Below are 22477 nucleotides of genomic sequence, written 5' to 3'. Positions count from 1 at the left end.
TTTTATGTTACCACGCGATTATGGGTTTACAATGAGTACACTTCTCTCCTTCTTCACTGAGAGGGTCAATACTCACACTACTACTATTGTTTGATTTAGCAGAATCACTACTGATGCCGCCACCACTACCATCAATATATCATCGCATGCTTTCCGTATACATAATACATACATATATATACTCACACACACACTTACACACACATTCACACACATATATCTGTATGTGTGTTGGTTGATCTGTATAGAGAGATAGGTAGAATGAGAAAGAGAGAGCGAGCGAGAAATACGAATAAATATATTCATGTTACTAGAGTTAATTTATTCGTTCAAAGCTTATTCGCTTAGTTGTTACTCAGACTCTCTGTTGTTCGCCTTCATTCAGGTAACTGACTGACATGTCAACTTTGGAGAATTATTCATTCTTGGGATTATCTCCCCTTATAAAATGGAGTTGTTCTCAGTTGCCATTTGGTATTTGTGACTCACAATTTAGAAGCGAGAGATTATTTTACTTACCCCAAAATTATGTTGTATGGTATTTTAGATACAAGAAACATAGTAAATCCCTTGACTATGTTATCAAAGGTGGATTTGTGGTGTTTGGGATGAATGTTTAAGTATTTAAGGTATTGGTTAGGTTTGTAATAAGAGGAGTACTGGGAGGTTTCTATGTTTAAAGTTACGTCTAAAAAGTTAGGAACTTTGTCGGAATTTTCAAATGTAATAGATAGGTTTAGACTAGAGAAAAGTTTGTGCAGATCTTTTCTACCTCGTTCTAAAGAGGATTTATTTACGCTCTTGGTAACTAGCAAGGCGTCATCTCTGTAGAGGCCTCTCTTGAGGTTAGCAAAATGTATTTGGAGCTGGTGGAGTATGTATACTCCAACGAAGTCGATGACCTGGGCGGAGTCGGATGATCCCATGGTAATGTCAAATACATGGTTATGGTTATTGGTATTGTTATGGTGATTGGCCCGGCACCAGAGTTTGTCCTCAAAAGAAATAAGGGTTTTACAGGCGTTATGGATTATGTTAATTTCTATTGGGGTAAGGTTAGATAGATTCCTAGCTAGTAGTAGACTTTAATTAAGAAATTTGGGAGAAATAGAAGAGTAGTAATTATTTATATCGAATTGTAGGAAAGAAGAATAGTTGTTGTTGTTGTTTAAGAGATGGAACCATGTTATAACTTCACCTGTATATGTATGTGGGTACATGTATGTATATACATGTGTGTGTAAGTATATGTACGTGAATATGTATATACAAATATATACGAGTGAGTGTATGTATGTGTATATATGTATACGCATGTACCTGTATGCGAACATGCGTTTGACTGTGTGTAAGAGCGTGTGCATCTGTGCGTATGTATGTGGGTATGCATGTATGTGTATATGTATGCACTCGCATATGCGTGTATGAATACATTTATTGATGCGCGTGAACATGCATGTATATATAAGTATATGTATGTATATGCCTGTGTATATATTTGTATATGTTTGTGTTTGTGTGTGTATATGTATGTATGTGTGTATATGTATGTATATGAACATGTGTGCACGCGTACGTATGTCATTATACCTTCTTTCCTCCGCTCTGATTCCTACCATTCACACTAACCTATACAATCACACACGTTTATTTATAGAAATTTGACATTCTTTTCTTCTCTCCACTTTAAAATATACTACTAAAATTACTACTCACTTTGGTAACACCCCACCCATACCTTCTCTCTACTCATCCCTTAAAGCAGCTCTATCATAACATCCCTACTCATACATCTCACACTTATTCATTCCTTACCTTCTTATCTCTTTCTATCCCTTCCCCACTGCTCTCTCATCCTTCCCTCACAGTATCTTGACCACCAACTACCACTCCTTTTCTAATTTCTTTCACCCTTTCTTTTTTCTTCACTCTTTTCATTTTTCTTTCTTTTTCTCTCTTTCTTTCTCTCATCTCTTCCTGTTTTCATTTTGACCTGTCTCCTTATTCTAAGCATACACATCGCTCTACCCACCATTTTTCCACAAATACTACCAATACATTCTCAAATTTTCATTCACAACACAAGACCCTTTCGAATGAGCAACACAGAATCCACGGCTCTATAATTTGAAATATGAAACATGAACTACTATTGGAACTTACATACCATGTACAGAAAACTTTTTTACCACTTCTATACACCACTTTCCTCGAATAATAAAACTGCAACTACAGTATCTTTAAATGTTTTAATATTTTTATTTCTACTTTCATTCTCTTCTTTCCCTCTATATTCCCTATCTCCTCTTTTTCAATAGTAATTCCTTATTTCGAACTCAAATATTCTATATCTTCAAACATGTGGTCTTGGATGATATAAAAGTAGCCATTCTATAACAAGCCGAACACCTCTGGCCATAACTTTCCCACACGATAAAGGAAATACACATTTCATGAGGTTTTCAATCAAACATTTTCAATATTGATATTCTAAAATCATTAGTAGCCATTCCGGATATTATATAGATGCAGCGTGCTAAATGCATTTTGACAAACAGTAAGACAGAATGGAAGAAAATACAAAGAAAAATAAAAAAAAGAAAAAAGAAATATGATGAGTCACCAATAACATCAATAAATTTAATAAACAATAAGAATAACTTCAACAGCAACAATAGCAGTAGCAGACAATGTCTTAAATAACAATAAAAACAAAGAATATAAATACATATTACATAGTTGAGAGTGCATTCGACTCAGGAAAATTTTCCTAAGTTTTCGAACCGTTAAAGGGTAGGTAGTTCATATTATTTAGTCACTGATAAAGCCATGTATTATGGTTCGTGGTAAATACATTTATCATATTAAGAAAGGTCATGAGTTCACGAAGAAACCTCTGTTGTATGATTATTTGGTATGTTAATAGTGTTAACGAAACCTCTCTAAAATCGTACTATAACATCTAAATTTTTAAAAAAAGGACATTTTGGCAATATACCTTTTGTTACAAAAAGAAGACGTTGATGGTCACAAATAAAACACTTTCGATTATAGGTCTGACTGATTAGGGTTGGCCTATAATACTCGAGTCACCTAGATTGAGTATCACAGAGTGGAATGGCTTGATGATTGTGTTGAATATATTGTATATAGGACTACGTCATCTACTGAATATCTCAATGCATTGTATAGGCCTACACTGCTTATGCAATATGTCCTTCCATTGTCAAGAAAGAAGGATGTGGCCTGAGGAGAATTTGGTTGCTATCTGTAGCATATCGAGCAGCAAAGCAAGGGTCCCGTCATTGGATCGTAGGAAATATGGAACGTGGATTTTCCTGTAGTTAGTAAAGGCCACGATGAAAACGATAAGAATTTTAATTTCAATTAAAATGATTCAATGAAGTGACGGTAATATGTAACGATTTCAGAAGACAACATGATGCGATGGAAATTCAAATTGGTCATTCGAAATACTAGAAATAAGAACCAATTTTCCCTAAAGTTACATACTGCAAACTCGAGAAAGAAATGACATTGGATAGTTAACGCAGTTTCAGAAAAGAGAAGGTTAGTTCGTCACCGCTTGACGTTTTCTCATCATAAGCCTAGTGACTTAGCGCGTAAAAACAACAACAGCATCTTTGGAAGTGATTAAATAACTATATTCCGTGTAATGCCAATTCACAATAACGGAGAAATGAATCCGAACTAACAATCTATTCTTCTTGCAGACAATGAGAAGAAAAGAAACCGAAATCCTCTAATTGTACGTGTATTAGTTTCAGTAGATGGAACCACTTCTCTGAAACAACTGGTGAAATTATTCAAAACATAATTATCTTCGAGAAGAGATGTTTAATGTTGTGTTTGGAAACAGAATCTCAGTACATAAATAATGGACAAATAATAGTATCCAAATTTTCAGGATTCACATCAACACTATAGCAAAAAAGTAGCATTACTTCACATATAATTAAGCAATGCAACACACACACACAAACACACACACACACATACACACACACACACGCACACACACACACACACACACACATACGCACATACACTTCATAATCACCGATTCTAAATCAAACGAAAGTGAATGCAGTTATTTGAAGAATGAGTACAACATAGAAAAGTGTTAAATAATTTCTCTTTGTCGCATGTTTTGCAAAGAAGGTGACCATCGATATTTCTTATTATTAGTGGTGTATTTAAAGTAGCGAGCTGGCACAATCGTTAGCAAAATGCTTAGCGGCACTTCGTCCGTCTTTGCGTTCTGAGTTCAAATTCCACCAAGGTGGGGTCTTTGCTTTTAATCCTTTCAGAGTCGCTAAAACAATAACTAGATGAACACAGGAGTCGATGTAATCGAGTTACACCCCCCCCCCCGTGCTCCGGGGGATTTCCTTTGTCTTTTCGCTCTGAGTTCAAATTCCGCTGAGGTTGATTTTGCTCTTGATCCTTTCGAGTCAATGAAATAAGTGCCAGTGGAGCACTGGGATCGATATAATCGACTAGCCCACTATTCCAAATTTCAGTCCTTGTGCGTATAGTAGAAAGTAATATTATTATCATTATTATTATTATTGTTGTTGTTGTCGTTATTAAGGCGGTGAGCTGGCAGAATCGTTTGCATATCAGTGTTGTTATGAATCTTACTTTGTTAGCACGCTGGACGTCTCAGAGTTCAACTTCCGAGGTTGACTTTGCCTTTCGTTCTTTCGAGGTCGATAAATTAAGTACCAGTTACGCACTGAGATCGATATAATCGACTAGACTCCTCCCCCAGAATTTCAGGCCTTATGTCTTTAGTAGAAAGGATTATTATTATTATTTTATGTTTGACTTTTGCTTTGCAATTGTACAAGTTGGATCCAAGTCTCACCCAGAGACCTCAAGAGACAACAAGTTAGAAGTTCATGTAGGTGTTATGCCTAGGGTACCATATATTTGGATTGTGTTTGTTTTAAAATTTGAGATCACATAGATAGTATTTTACGTACGATATGGGCAGTTCCCATGAGCACTATCTTTTGAACTTCAGCCATTTTGGGGTTTCCTGGTATCTGAGCTAGGTAGTAATCAGCCCGTTTCGCTGTCATTCCCATTATTATTATTATTATTATTATTATTATTATTATTATTATTATTATTATTATTATTATTATTAAGGTGGTGAGCTGGCAGGTCGGCTTTGTCTTTCATCCTTTTAGGTTCGATAAAACAAAGTACCAGTCAAATACTAAGTCGATACAACCAACTAACTCCTTCCTCCTAAAGTTGCTGGTCGTGTGCCAAAATTTGAAAGAATTTTTGTTGTTGTTGCTGTTATTGCCGTTTGCACGAGCTTAGATATTCTACCATTAAACAGGAATAAAATGGATTTTTAATTCCGAATGAGTGGATGGTCTGGTATCATTGATTTTAATTATCAATACTGTACAGACAAAAATCTTTTAGGATGAATTTAAAATATCGAAGTTTATATAAACATCCAGATCAGTAAACTAACTAAATAAAATTAGTACAAAGAATAATAATATAAATAACAAAAAGGATAATTGGTTGAATTAAAAAAAAAAAACATCAACATAAAGCCTTTAAAATTGTAGGCCTATACTTCCGAATTTACAAATGTGTGTGTGTATGCGTGTGTGTGCGCGTGTATGTGCGTGCGTGCGTGCGTGTGTGTGTGTGTGTGTGTGTGTGTGTGTGTGTGTGTGTGTGTGTGTGTGTGTGTGTTAAATGAAATGAGACTACAAAGCCAAGGCTGTGTAGAATTTTCAGGACATTTATAAAGAGAAAGCATATTGAGATATATATATACATTTCACAATATAAATGCATATAGAACTATATATATATATATATGTGTGTGTGTGTGTGTGTGTGTGTGTGTGTGTGTGCGCGCAGGAGTGGCAGTGTGGTAAGTAGCTTGCTTACCAACCACATGGTTTCGGGTTCAGTCCCACTGCGTGGCACCTTGGGCAAGTGTCTATATATGTATGTATGTATGTATGTGTGTGTGAGTGTATACTTGTGTCTCTGTATTTGGTCCGCCAACATCGCTTGACAACCGATGCTGGTGTGTTGACGTCTTCGTAACTTAGCGGTTCGACAAAAAGGGCAGATGGAAAAAGTACTAGGTTTACTAAAAATAATTTCTGGGTCGATTTGCTCGGCTAAAGCCAGTGCTCCAACATGGCTGCCATCAAATAACTGAAACAAGTAAAAGAATAGAAGACTATATATATATATATATATATATATATATATATATATATATATATATATATATATATGACAGGAAGAAAATGGATGGAATCCAGAAGTAGTATTCACCAGCTGTTAGACATTATATTATGTATATTTATTTATCTAAACCAATTCTGTTAATACGTATATGTGCGTTAAATACCAGTAGTTTCTAGAATAGAGAAAGAAGATCAGTTTCTTACAGCTGTTTCTGCCAAGAGCTCATAGTACCCCACATGTCATTTCCATCTTTTCAGTGTACTGTAGTGATAAATACTATCCCTTTGAATTATATATATTATGTATATATATATATATATATATATATATATATATATATATATATATATATATATGAATATGGCTATGTAATGCAATTAATTACTTACTTTTGTCCACCTTTAGCGAATCACATCGCTCCTTTCGTTATACACCTGTATGCATGTGTGTGTGCGTGCGTGTGTGTGTGGAAGTATATACATGTTACCTATATCCTTTTCTACTCTAGGCATAAGGCCTGAAATTTTGGTGGAGGTGGCCAGTCGATTAGATCGACCCCAGTACGCAACTGGTTCTTAATTTATCGACTACGGAAAGATAAAAGGCAAAGTCGACCTGGGCGCAATTTGAACTCAGAAAGTAAAGACAGACGAAGTACCGCTGAGCTTTTCGCCCGGCGTGCTAACGTTTCTGTCTGCTCATCGTATTGCTGTTTACTTTGCAGGGAGGAGATGATGCACAGGAAATGTAAATGACAATTATGTGTCTCTTTGAATGCAAAATTCCAATCACTGAAAAGTGATTGACCAATTGTGAGAAAATGAGAAAACCTAAATGTTTCCTGTGAAATGTTACTTATACTGACAATATCTGAACTGGTAATCGAGAATATATTAAACAAGAAATTACTACAATAATGGATCTCGAAACCTTATAAGGCTAACCTAAAGTTCCATGCTTATGAATAATTATAAATAATTTCTTGATATAAGATAAGGAAAACACTATGTTCCGCTTTATTGACAACCTGTGTACAAGCACCGCTAATGGTTGTAGGAAATTTAATTGCTGAAGTTTGTATGTGGTAAGATGGGCGGTAGAAGTGATTATCATAATAATAAAACAATACTCTAATTTTGTTGCTTTTATAATTTTGCTACAGTACTGCGAATATTGAATGGCAATTATATTCATTTATGTGTTGAAAGTATCGCTAATACTAGCTATAATTGAGCCGTTAATTTGGTTCCAGATATTGCCACTATAGAAGGTCACCACAGTATTATAACTTTTGTTTTAGATATCAACGTTCTGTATTATAGAAATGTTTTTTATAAATCAAAATACAGAATATTTTCTACCTTTCCTACAGTATGTATAATGTGTAAATACATTTTCATACTCGAAATTAATGAGTAAAATTAGTGCTTTCAGATGTAGTTAGTAAACGTGGCTGCTTTAAAACTATATAATCAATGGAAGAAAGGCAGTGACGACATGCAAAATAGCTTTTTCAGGTCACTCCAATCTAAAGAGATCAATGAAGATGCAGTTCAAATTGAAATTTTCTTATTCGCTATGGACAAGGAGAATGACAACAAGGAAGGATTTAGTTTAAAGTTTTTGAAGTTTTAATGAGAAAAGGTTTGATGTAAGGATTTAGTGTAAGGTTTTACGAGTTTAATTGTAGAGGTGCGGTGAGTAAAACAGTTGGTTAGATTGTGTAGGCTTAAGCTTACACTATTTTTCTTGTTGTTTGAGCGACATTTCTATGGTGATCAAACCATAGAAATGCTTTGCAGTTTTACATGTATTGTTTTTTTAAAGATTAGAGTTCATTAATCTTTTGTCTGGCTAAATACCTTTTTTTGACCCTTGGGTACAATTAGCAAGTTCACTATGCTGCAAGTATTCGAGCGAGGTCTCCGCTCAAAGAAAGCTTTGTCCTTTCTTTCGATCAATCTTGGCAGCCCTCATAAAAAGAATTCTGGCAACTGCGCTTTCTTTTCTTTGATAAACTCATTAAACCAGCAACAAATTAACATATTCCTTAATCTCGAATATTGACACTCGAACTACCTTTAAAATGTTATATATATTTCAAATATTTTCTAGGTCAACTCAATAGTCAGTAATTGTTGATAGAATTTTATTTGAATTTAATCAATTGATAAGTCTAGTTTAATTGACTGCACCGCTTTCCCCGTATTCATGTCTTTGATGGTCTTTTAAGATTTGTCTTGAAGTTATGAAGACTGTAATTGAACTAAAGCAAAACGAGGATTAAAATAGGAGACAGAAAATCCAGGGCTTCAAGTAGTAGTGGTGGTTCTAGTAGTAGTAGTAGTAGTAGTAGTAGTAGTAGTAGTAGTAGTAGTAGTAGTAGTAGTAGTAGTAGAAGCAGCAGCAGCAGGAGAAGAAGAAGAAGAAGAAGAAGAAGAAGAAGAAGAAGAAGAAGAAGAAGAAGAAGAAGAAGAAGAAGAAGAAGAAGAAGAAGAAGAAGAAGAAGAAGAAGAAGAAGAAGAAGAAGAAGAAGAAGACGAAGAAGAAGAAGAAAATAGCTTTTATAGCAATTATTAGCAAATAAAATATTAATTGCATAGAGATGAAAAATTAACTTTTCAAAGCAAGGTGTGAATATAAATATATATTTCTATATTTCAAGTGACATCATACTACGACAAAAAGAAATAATTATAAATGATATTGAACTATCTGAAATGAAAAGCTGAATTCAAGAAAAGGGTTCTTAGTTGAAATATTTAGAATTAATTATTGGAAACCGAAAATTGAATTGAAATGTATTCATCCTCCAATCTTGACATGTTCCCGTGTGTATGTGTATGTGTGCGTGCTCGCACGCACCAGTACTTATATAGGTGTATATGGTTGGATGGTTAAGCGTTCCGCTTGGAAATCATGAGATCTCGGTCACAGCCACCTGATACGGTGTCTTGGACAAGTGTCGTTTACTAAATAACCTCTGATGAACTCAAGCCTTGTGAGTGAATTTAAGTAGACGGAAAGTGCGTGGAAGTGGATCGGGTGGATTGTACTCGTCGTTCAAAAGTACAACCTTGTTATTTTTCAACTGCGCCCCGTTGAGTCTCCCTAAAGACTATATTACAAGTACGCGTCTTTAGAATATTCGGTTAATTACTTGTTAATTCAGAGAGCAAGTTACTCAGTAGATCGTATCACTGAATAATCATCAGTGCAACCGACGAAGTTCCATTTATATTTTTGCGTGTGTATTTGCGCGTTTGTTCCCTCACTATATCTGACCGTCTATTAAAACACCTTAATCATCTATTCACGAAGCATAACAGTGTTCGTTTTACTCTCAGTTACACTCGGTATCGTCCCATTTATCCTTCCATTTCAATCACACTGAACCTATATGTAGTCATTAAAGCAGCTAGTAGAAAAAAAAAAAAAAAAAAGAGACAAATTTGCTTCAATTTCCATTCTGCTGACTTAAGGAAGAAAAACAATCACACGTTAGATAGTTATGCCAGATGCACCATGCTTTTAAAAAACAGCGCATGGACTAAACAAAAATAGCTAGTCATAGTACATACTTTCTAAATACACGGCTGTTTGTTTCTTTATCCCCATTGAGTCAGTAGACCCAGCCCCTTTCTCTTATCCTTTGGGTTACAAATGAAATGGTTGTGTGAATAAAGTATTGGTCTGCGGCTCATACGTAGCTCAGAACACATTTCTTGAACTCTTACAGCAACTAGGTATACCAGATACCGAGATGCACATTCCACTCAAAACGTCTTTAAAAATCATCCCGAGTCCTATATGTGAAGTTGGGCATCCCATAAGCTTTAATACATCAAGAACTTTTTTCTGAGTCTGCGCTGTTGAAATTGGGGTGCATCTCATATGCCTATGCATCAAATACTGGAATCTGAATATTTCAAAACAGGGTTTCTACTTGAAACATGACGAGACCTTATATACTACGAAGCAGGGCTATTTATTGAACATTAAAAACTCTTCTACACTTTAAGGTCTGTGCGTGTCTAAAATTATGGGATTTCTATAAAGAAAACAAAAAGAAACATGATCAGCATGTTTTCTACCCGAACTAAGCGAAAAGGATACGCATGTTCTCTCATACATATATTTATTGCATATTATATGTACATTCATGCTTACATTCATATATACATGCATACGCACATATATACATAATACATAATACATACGTACATACATACATACAAACAAACATACATACATACATACATACATGCATGCATACATACATACATATTTACGTACGTACGTACATAGGTACGTACATACAAGCATATATATTCCAAAGATCTCAGTGTTTGCTTGTTAACGCCATGTACGTAACCAACAATTGCATCTGTATCTCCATGAGGAATTATTCGGTAGCAAAACAAGATGTATGTGTGTGAATGTGTATGAGAGTTGTAGCACACAGGTGATGCTGGTGGTACGGAGGCGGTGATAGTGATGGCAAAAAGAAGAAGAAGAAGAAGAAGAAGAAGAAGAAGAAGAAGAAGAAGAAGAAGAAGAAGAAGAAGAAGAAGAAGAAGAAGAAGAAGAAGAAGAAGAAGAAGAAGATGAGCAACAACAACAACAACAACAAAACACTCATAGCAACAGCATGAAATAAGAAGACGACGACGACGACGAAAGCGATGATGAAGATGCAAGCTGTCCTGACGCACGGTTGCTAGGTTACCGCGGAAACAGTCAGTGGGACATGATTTCTCTCCTATAATTGAAGCAGCCATCGTTAATATCGGCGACAGCAAGTGAAATGAGATTGAAGCAACAGATCTCGCAGTCCAAACATTTCAAATGTCTAAGCTTCAATCATAGTTATTATTAAGTTGTTGGCGTGTAGTGGTTATATTTGTTGTTGTTGTTGTTTTTGTTTTTGTTGATGATGATGTTGTTGGTTTGTATTTTGTAGCTGCCTCTAATTTTTCTCCATCTCTACACGTTTTACATCCACATTAATCAGAGATGGATTTCACATACACACGCATGCATACACAGTTGTACACACATACACACACACACACACAAGCACACACACACAAGCACACGTACGCATACACACGCATATACATATACATTCATATATATATGTATATATATATATATATATATATATATATATATATATATATATATATATATATATATATATATATATATATATATATATATATGTGTGTGTGTGTGTGTGTGTGTGTGTGTGTGTGTGTGTATGTGTGTGTAGGAATGGATGTATATGAATGCATGTATGTTTGCATATGTATGTAGGCATATATGATTTATATATATATATTCATATATGTGTATATATATATATATATATATATACATATATATATATGTATGTATGTATGTATGTATATATATATATATGTATATAAGTACATATATATATATATATGTGTGTGTGTGTGAATGTGTGTGTATGTATATGTATATGAATATGTATATGTGTATACATAGTTATACCCAAGAATATACAATCATATGTACACATGACTGTTATACACATATGTCTACTTCTATATGTCTGTATGTGAGTATATAGTGTACGTATGAGTGCGTATTAATCTGAATTTGTGTAAGTGCGAATATATTGCCACGTTAGGACGTAGGTATAGACACACGTAATCGCAACCTCATACGCACACTCGCACGCACATTCACAAATGCGTACACAAACACACACTCAGCAGAAACTCACTTTTGGCTTCCGTACACACACACCCACACGAGCCAAAGTCACATACGCATAATTATGTTTGAAGAGAGTGAACGATAGAATTTTTCTTTTTATTCGCTTTTTAATCAAGACATTTCTATTAATGGGATATAAATTTAATGATTTCTTTACTCTGCCATAATGGTATTTTATCTTATATTTCATGTTATTTATTATTACTATTATGTTACAGTGAGAGGGTGTAATGGAACCCAGTAATATTACTGGTATTTGTTTGTTCTGAATCGGCTAGCAAAATGAAAACCATAATCTTGTCGCCATAGTAGAAGCATCTCACTATGATGACGAACAATGTTATCAAATAATTATTGTTACTGAAATTAATAGGTCCCAACTACGCCCAGGATAGTGTTACATTCATTGCTAAATGTTATAAGCCGGTTTTTGTAATCTAAAAGTCTCCATTCCGAATTTTTCTCGAGAATGCGACTTCCACTATAGTTGATTAAATACACTAAGAACAGGAGCGCTGCACACTTACACACACACACACACACACACACACACACACACACACACACACACACACACACACACACAAACACACGCACAACACACACATACACACGCACACACACACACAAACACACACATATGCACACACGCATGCACACATATATACACACACAGAGGTACACGCATACACACACGCACACCAACAGAATGATGCAATGGATCTCTGAGGTAATTCGTCATGGTGACGAATAAGGTGTCATGGTGACAGAGAGAGAGGAGGGAAAGGAGAGAGAGAGAGAGAGAGAAGAGAGGAAGAGAGAAAAGAGTGAGAGAGAAGAGAGAGAGAGAAATAGGGGAATACAGGAGGAGATGAATGTTAAATCTTCATATATCATTGTTATCTATAGCAGTAACATAAAGATATAGGAGAAATATAAAAGTTACAGATAGCGATAATGGTAGTATTGAAAAAAAGAATGAATAAAAATCATCTGCATCCAATAAACAGTTCTAAAAAACACTAGAGCGTTGGGAAAAAATGACTTGCAGTTTTTAGCTCGCTCCCTTTTATGCATACCGGCCATAGCCGTTACTTGCAAGTGAGTATGGGTGGGTAGTATGTACTGCACTTTCGCTAATTGTTTTATGTGTCCATGTAGTCCTGCGCTCCCCATCTCTTGACTAGACAGACTATTTAGTATGCGATAGTTGAAGAGAAAAAGGGCTGCACTTATATACATTTCTATTGGTATTCATTTCTACTGCGTTGACAAGAGTTCAAGGGCATAAGGTGCTGGTCGATCCTACGACCTACCGATCATGAGCCCAACAGTGCCCTTTTATGACATCGGCACACTGGGCAGTTTCCCAGGCGTCCCAGGCGTCCCAGGTCCTAAGTTTTCAATGCTAATCTATTTTATGTCGTTGTCTATAGAGAAAACCTCCGTACATTACCCTGCTTATGACTATAGTTCTGTTAAAACGGCCTCGAAGCTCAAGTCAAAAGGATGCAAGTCTTGAATTTAGCCAAATACCCAAATATCGTCATAATATGCAAAAGGCAAAATAGACTTTAAAAAAGAAACTGCAGAATGATAAGATAAACTCAGATAAGACAACAAAAGATCGCATTATGATGTGGTAGAATATTCAGCCAAGGACATTTCTTCGTGATAGCAAACATCTTCCTCAGCTCACATCTTATGTTAAAAAAATGTATGAATAAATTCGATGCCAGGAGTAAATTATGTCAAGGAAGGAAATAAAGACGGTATGGTCTTGCGGGGAAAGTATTTGATCAGTTAGGTTCGATCTGAGATCAAAGAATACCATCATACAGTAAAAGAGAGTCGGGTCTATATGAGGTTCTTTGGAAAACCAATGGCTCATTTGATTTTGTTTTATATCACTATTGATGAACACTAACATCGTTGCTTACAATTTTCCAAGGACCAATCACTGGTTCGTTCCATTTCCGACAGGTGTTAGTGAAAAATACCAAGGTGGTAGTTTTGGTTTATCCACCGATGTTTTCATCCTTCGTAGATATACATCGGCGAAAAATACAGACACACGCATGCGCGCATGAGAGCATCTTAATCGAAGAATTAAGGAGACCATTATTCAATAAAGTACTTGATGCGGGTTAGAACGTTGAGTGTATTTGTTTATATTCTAATACAAGTGCTAAACGTAATAATAAGCATTTTTAGCTATCTCTCATGAACATAAGGTCTTTAATAGGAATTAAGTTACTTAAACAACCTTTCAGGCGAAGAGTTTACATCTAAATACACCTAAATACATTTAAAATTTTAATGTCTTGAGTATTTAATGGATAGTGGTGTTATTGATTCTTCGATTAAGATTGGCATATACATGTGTGTGTGTGTGTGTGTGTGTGTGTGTGTGTGTGTGTGTGTGTGTGTGTGTGTGTGTGTCTGTCTGTCTGTGTCAGCAGTATGTTGTACATATATCATTCCTTTCGCGACCATAATTCTGATGTAATACTCTGTCAATAGGTTTTATTGAATTTTGAAAATAATCAAGAATTCGGAAGAGTTTAGAAAATAACTAGTATTTTCGTAATTAAGTTAGAGTCTGAAATATAACTGATATAGAGATTCTTATATAAAATTATGGTAGAAAGATTAATTTAAATACTAACACGTTAAAGTTTACAGATTTCTATCATAGAAAGAGGTGATCTCCGGCACATTGGTACGAAAGCACACGGTCAAACTGCAGCCATGCTGGGGCATCGCCTTTAAAGGGTTTTTTAGCCGAAGAAATTGACCCCAAGACTTATTCTTTCTAAGCCTACTTATATCTGTCTCTTTTGCCGAACCGTTAAGTAAGGGATTGTAAACACACCAACATCGGTTGTGAAGCGATGATGGTGGTGGGGAGACAATCACAGGCACACACACAAGAATATATATACATATATGTATACTACGGGCTTCCTTCAGTTTCCGTCTGCCAAATCCGTTTACAAGTCTTTGGTCAGCCCTAGACTATAGTAAAAGATGCTTGCCTTGGGTACAGTAGCACTGAACCCAGAACCGTGTGGCTGAGAAGCAAGCTTCTTAACACGCAGCCACATCTGCGCTTATATATATATATATATATATATATTCGACTGGTTTTTACTCGATTGTTTTTTAATCTAGTAAACGTACGTCACAAAACCAATGGTCAAACCAATGGTAGATATTGCGCAATGAAAGCCCAAACTCTATCACACGTATACACTCGCTTTTGGCTACGACTGAGCATCCAGAGACATTGTGGTTAACTGATTTTTTCACAATCACCTATAGGTTGACTACGAAAAATTGATGCTAGAGCTGTGAAAGCTTACATGCATTAATTTCAACCCTTCTTATTAATATCTACTCTGTTTCTTATACCAGTTCCCATATGCTATTGATAACTGTACTCGGTCTGCTTAGGAGGTTGTTGTGTCTTAGCATATGTGCTGCTTCTTTCATTTTTCGTATTTTCCAGTGGTGTTCTCCGTCTATTATTTTGACTTCGTCCCACAGGGGCAGGTGGTCTCCATTTTTCCAGAAATGATCAGCTAGACCCGATTTATCAATATCTCCTCGTGTCACAGCTTTGCGATTCTCGTCTACCCTTATTTTGAGGAGGCGACATGTTTCGCCTTTGTATAACCTACTACAACTGCATGGGCTGGAGTACATGCAGTCTTCGGTCATATTCTCTTCTATTGGTGGTTTAACTCGAAGGAGATATTTGCGAAGTGTTGTATTACTCTTGAATACTGTCCTGATGTCAAATGGGCCGCATATCATTTGTATCTTTTCGGAGAGGCCTTTCACATAGGGTAGACAGACTGTGGACAGTTTATTGATTTCATCCTCTTTTTTTCTTTATAATTGGAGCCCATGCAGTTGTGGTAGGTTATACAAAGGCGAAACATTTCGCCCTCTCAAAATAAGGGTAGACGAATATTGCAAACCTGTGACATGAGGAGATATTGGTAAATCGGGTATAGCTGATCAGGTATGGAAAAATGGAGATCCCCCCCACACCTGTTGGATGAAATTAAAATAATAGACAAAGAACACCACTGCAAAATACGAAAACTGAAAGAAGCAGCACATATGCTAAGACACAACAACCTCCTAAGCAGATCGAGTGCAGATAGGAGTAGCATATGGGAACCGGTATTAAGGAAGTATAGGAAAAAAATAGATTTATAAGCCCTAAAATTCACTTCATAATTGCCCACGGGCATATGGCGTAGTGATTAAGAGCGCGGGTTACTAACCCCAAGATTCCGCGTTCGATTCCAACTCTGTTAGCTTTGCTAATTTATTTAGCGTCCAGGTGAGGATATTATAACTGTGAAAGCTTGGGGTTTGATGCCTATTCACTTTCGTTTTTTACATACAGCTCTTCTTTTAAGTATTAATCTAACACGTTTGCAATGCTCATTCGTAACCTTTTCTATTACTTCTTTATTGTAAGGTGCACGTAGATTCACAAATATTTTATATGTTTAGTCTAATTTTGTTATATTTCTTTATCGATTATGATATTAGTTTATTTTTCAACTCTTCAAGTTGGGCTTGGCCATTTTCTCATGTGATTCTCCATTTAATTATTCTAGTGAATTCATGTACTATCTCATAGTTTTTCAAGTTGTTCATCACTTGCAGCTTACGACCTGAGAGTTGATAATCCCCCCGCAGCATTTGTATCTTTGTCCAATCTGGTTTAGTATATTGGTTAAAGGTTTTAGCGCCAGGCACGAGAGGAGAGAGGGAGTTCCATTAGAATATCCCTCTTCTACTGAAGATACAAGTTGTCATCATAACTTTCTTTTGTGATATGGTATGATATCTGTAGACTTGTGATATGGTATAATTTCTGTAGAATTCTGCAGAATTCGTTGTTTTGGGTAGGTCATTCCATTCTTCTTTCATTCAGGGTTGAGATATTTTTTCTAATTTTCTATATTTTTCTGTGTGTTTGTTTTCCATACTTGCTTCAGTTTCGATATTCATGAATCAGTAGAAGTGGAGCTGAAAGCTCTGCTTAGTACTGTTTTGACTGCACGCCGCCATGCCATTACTACTGCTGCTGTTGTGATGATGGTGTCGACACCAGTGAGGGACTTGCTTCTCTTTTGCTGTGGACAGAAAGGCTTGAGATCACTTGTGTCATCACACAAGTGACACGTCGGACTTTTCCCTTCAATGTTTTTTGTTTTGCCTTTATGTCGATGAGGACAACCGCCACTATCCTACATACGTCCATTTCTGGTGGTACGCTGAATACCTATATTTTACCACCTTACAGTCAAGGCTGATTGGTATGAGAATCAAGTCATGAATCTTAAGGGTTGTATGGAGTGCTTCCTGGCCTCATCTTCCGTAGGGAATCTCACCTCTACCCTGCCAAACTCTTTCTCTTAACGATGTTTTCTTCCCCTAGAATAGTCGGAGGCCTTTTCTATTTCCTGTGTCGCCAACTCTATTTTCCTACTTTTTATTAGGAAGTTTTCGTCTACCTCAGAAGTGTGTTTCGCGCATTTTTAATTCTTCCAAAGATAAAATACGTTCTTCTTCTATCTACTTGACTGTATTGGCGAGCTCATGAATGATAGATTTGCAAGTTTCAAGTATTAATTTTTGGCGCTAGTGGTGATGGTGTTGACTGGTGTTGACTGGTGCTTTGAAAAGACAATTTCAGTTGTTTTGTTTTTGTCTTACGTTGTTATTTTTGTTGTTGTTGCTGTCGTTTCGACTTTATTTTTCATTTTTTATTCTCCTTATCATTTTCTTTATTTCTGCTTTTGTCATTCTTTTCTTTTGCGTTGTTGTTGATATAAACTAATGTTGTTGTTGCTGTTTCAGTCGGCAATGTTAATAGTGATGGTCGTGCTTTGTTTTAAAGGTGGAAAGGCAGCGTCAAAACAGCTCTTCCAATACATTCCCTGAGATTTTGCTGAAAATTCGACAGCAGGCTTTCATGTTATTTTTAAATGAAAGTATAAATGTCACAAAATATGCAGAGATTACACCCAGAAGTGGCGAAAGTTTCGCAAGGCCAGCTAAACTGAAAAGATATTGGTTGACTAAATAATAAAATGGTACAGCAAAATCCAAAATTATCTCCTTCAATTCAAGACAAGAGAGTTCAGTAACAACATACGAGCTCAAAGGCGGCATCTTTCTTTTCATAATAATAATAATAATAATGATATCACCATGTCACGCACATATGATTGTGATGCATGTGCCTGATGTACCCTTATTAGACGGGTAGTCATGATGGGTATATTGGGCTTCGTATATTTCACCCCAGTGTCACTTTGATGGCATGCACTGCTCTCTCATTCAATAATAATAATAATAATAATAATAATAATAATAATAATAATAATAATAATAATAATAATAACATCAATGGTAGCGATTTCTATACATATTTCTGAGCGTAATTTGTATCTGGTATTGGAAAATTCCTGTAAATTCGACTTGCAAAAGGATTTGCACGATTGAGTGAAGTCCTCAAAACAAGGATTAAGCGGGAGAAGAAAAAATATAATATTCTCGATAAGTTCGTGTCACGTCCAAGAAAACTCACAATGAAATCCCTTTACAACGTTTTTTTTTTTTTATATATATATATCGATTCGCTGTGTTTCGTGTGGTGCAGCCAATGGACTGACTTTATTCCGTTTTCTGCAGATTTAAAATTACTTCTCTTCACTTTTTTTTTTCTGCTTGACTAACAAAACATTTTGTTGTTTTGCAAAGCAATGTACTGAAAAGGGTAAATTTTGTATTAATGATGTAAAGATGCGTTATAGAGTGTAAATGTGTGTAAGTATAAATATACACATATTAAAATATGTGTATATAGAAAGCTGAAATTTCGCAAACCGTCATTCCGAGTTTTTTGCACGATGTATACATACGTGTGCGTTGAACATACAAAATTATATGAATATACATAAGTATATGATTATGTTTATTTATCTATTTATCTATCTATATCTACACACACACAAACACATGTTGTTGTTGTTGGCACTCCGTCGCTTACGACGTCGAAAGTTCCAGTTGATCTGATCAACGGAACAGCCTGCTCGTGAAATTAACGTGCAAGTGGCTGAGCACTCCACAGACACGTGTACCCTTAACGTAGTTCTCGGGGATACTCAGCGTGACACAGTGTGACAAGGCTGACCCTTTGAATTACAGGCACAACAGAAACAGGAAGTAATCGTGAGAGAAAGTTGTGGTGAAAGAGTACAGCAGGGTTCGCCACCATCCCCTGCCGGAGCCTCAATAAACACTCACAACGCCCGGTCAGGGAATCGAAACCGCGATCCTATGACCGCGTGTCCGCTGCCCTAACCACTGGGCCATTGCGCCTCCACACAAACACATACACACCTAAATACTTGCATACGCTCACACACACACATACCATATTTATATATATATATATATAATAATAATAATATTAGGGAATAAACTATTATTCCAACCTTACAGGTAAAATTCAGTATAATAAAATTAGACCGAATTTCGTAATATATAATTTTTATGATGATTGTTTCTTTGGATGGTATTCGCTGTGATGGTAATAATCTCACTGTTCAATATTATATATTCAAATTTTAGATTAGTATTTTGTATGGTATATGTCTCACAGCATGGTTTTGTACGGGTCCTCCATTGACTGAGTTTTGGAATGGTGGTTCGTCTCAAAATAAGTCTTATATATATATATATATATATATATATATATATATATATATATAGCTACCAGCGTCTGCGTAAGTGCTTAGGTATACAAGTATATATACATATGCATAAATATATATAAAATAAATGCGACTAGGGTGTTAGAAAACACCTACAGTGCTAGAATTAAGAACTAAAACGCTTTAATACCGTAGTCAACGTACATGAATGAAAACATATGCACTAACAGGGAGGGAACGGATTCGTCCGAAAGCTGCAGGACGAGAATTCTTAATAATGACGCGTCAGTTTCGGCAAATTTCGTCGCCTAATCAGTTAAGCCAGATTGATCTCAACTCATTCCGAACTCGCTCAGCCATTAGTATTTATATTTTCGTCATCCAAATAATTTGGATGATTTAGCGATTCGGTAATGTGTATATATAAAATTAATATGAACAACAGCTTGCAATGTTTCACTGAAAAAGAGAATTACAAATGTTACCAAATGCGACTAGGGTGTTATAAAACAGCCACATTGCTAGAAATAAGAGCTAAAACGCTCAAATGTTGTAGTTAACGCACATGAATGAAAACAGGGATCATAATCATCCGAAAAGTGCCGGTCGAGAATTCGTATTTCTAGCAATGCCAGATGATTTCTAACACCCTAGTCGCATTTAATGACATTTGTAATTCTCCTTTTTGGTGAAACATTGCAAACTGCTGCTCATATTAATTTTATATATACACATTTGTGAATCGCTAAATTAGCCAATTATTTGGACGACGAAAACATCAATACAAATGGCGAAGCGAGTCCAGAAGGAACCCGGGTCATGCTGGCTTAACCGATGAGGCGATGGAAATTGCCGAAACTGACGCGTCAGCATTCAGAATTCTTGACTGGCACTTTCGTATAATTATAATGTATATGTTTTCATTCATGTGCATCAACTACAGCATTAGAGCGTTCTAGCTCTTATTTCTATTACTGTAGGTGTTTTGTAACACTCTAGTCGCTTCTAGGGACATTTGTATTTCTCCTTTTTGGTGAAACATTTCAAACTGCTGTTCATATTATATATATGTGTGTGTATATATATATATATATATATATACACGCACACACACACACACACACACACACACACACACACACACACACACACACACACACACACACACACACACACATATATATATAGTTAGGGATAGATACATACATAGATGTTTTTATTAACGCATATAATTTTGCATGCACACATTCATTCAAATATCTATGCAGACTGTGCATGCATATAACACTGATTGTTGCTTTTAGTTTGCCAAAACAACTTATAGCTAAACGAAAAGCTAATCTATAAGCAATATAGATTACCAAGCAAATCGATAAGAAGATATATAGAAATAAATAAAAGATAAAAACGAGAACAAAACATTTCAAATGTGCATTCAAGTCATAATTCTAGATTCTTTCTTTTTAGAAAGTTGTTTATAAATGTATTATAACGGAAAAATGAAAGCCAGTTCCACCCTAGAAAATATTTATAAACTTGATCAAGCCAGTCACTGAAGTAAATACACATAAAATAGCCTTTTTTCTTTTTCGTCATTTTTTTTTTCAGATATAATAAAAATATCTGAAGCCTTTTCGATATTGTTTTGTTGCTGTTTTCGTTGTTCAATCTTACTTTGGTGCTACAGACCTATGATCAAAGACGTTCTGGCATAGGCCAGTCCCGCTTTTCAAAAATTCAAAGCTGCATAATGCAGTGTACCCTTCGTTTTCTTCTAAAATACGGTGTAATACGAGGGAAATTTGTTTGATATAATTTTCAACCCCGATGACTCTTTCTTCGTTGACTCGTGCCTTTCTTGATCTAGGCGTACTTACTCACCATTAAGAGGTTTGTGAACTATGAGAAAATATGTAAGTATATGGGGAAGGGATGAAGAAAAGAAAAAGAGAAAATAACAAAATAAAATTAATCTTGGCCTTCAGAACGCATTGGTTTCAATTTTGGCACAAAGCCATCAATTTCAGGGGAGAAGTAAGTCGATTACATCGACCCCAGGGCTCGACTGGTATTATTTAATCGACTCCAGCAGGATGAAAGGCACGATGGACCTCGGTGGAATTTGAAATCAGAACGTAGAAACAGAGGAAATGTCGCTAAGCATTTTTTCTCAGTGCTAACTATTCTGCCAGCTCGCCTTCTTAGAGGGGTTTATTATTAACACTACCAGGCTACTGAAGACTAGGTGTTGGGATTCACCTATATCCCACTCATATCAATAATAGCTGCTAATTTTCTCTCTCAATGCTTCCTTTAACCTCCATCACGCCAGATTGATAAGAAAAGAATTTACAATAAACACACACACACACAAACGTATATTTTGTGTGTATGTGTGCGTGTGAATTTCATGTTAACTGGGATACGAACTTCTATATATACTTCAAGTGTGAGGTGTAAACAGCCACAACGACCAATTAATATACATAAATATCAATGATTCACTTAAAACATTTTTATCGGTCTTTTTTCTCTTATCATTTTTATTTCTTAGACACGTTATACTATACATTTTCATCTACCCAGCAACACCATTACGCTCAGATATCATGGTTATTAAAGTACATTTAGTCCTAATCTCCAGTTGCCACCTACAATTAAATTTGTATCAGTTCTGTGGTCCATCATGGTTAGGAAAACCTCATAACAGTATTTAA

The 22477-nt window shown here is 35.7% G+C and overlaps 1 protein-coding gene across 3 annotated transcripts in view; it reads right to left on the bottom strand.

Moving 5' to 3' along the window:
* The window catches only part of LOC128247835 (uncharacterized), a 646611-nt gene that overhangs the window by 216380 nt on the left and 407754 nt on the right, over nt 1-22477 (bottom strand). The gene's annotated exons all lie outside the window — the stretch shown is intronic.

This window comes from Octopus bimaculoides, chromosome 5 (assembly GCF_046866305.1).
Source record: "Octopus bimaculoides isolate indiv1 chromosome 5, ASM4686630v1, whole genome shotgun sequence".
In the NCBI taxonomy this organism is placed as follows: Eukaryota; Metazoa; Mollusca; class Cephalopoda; order Octopoda; family Octopodidae; genus Octopus; species Octopus bimaculoides.
The sequence above is the reverse complement of the archived record's forward strand: the minus strand, read 5'-3'. Positions and strand labels throughout refer to the sequence as shown.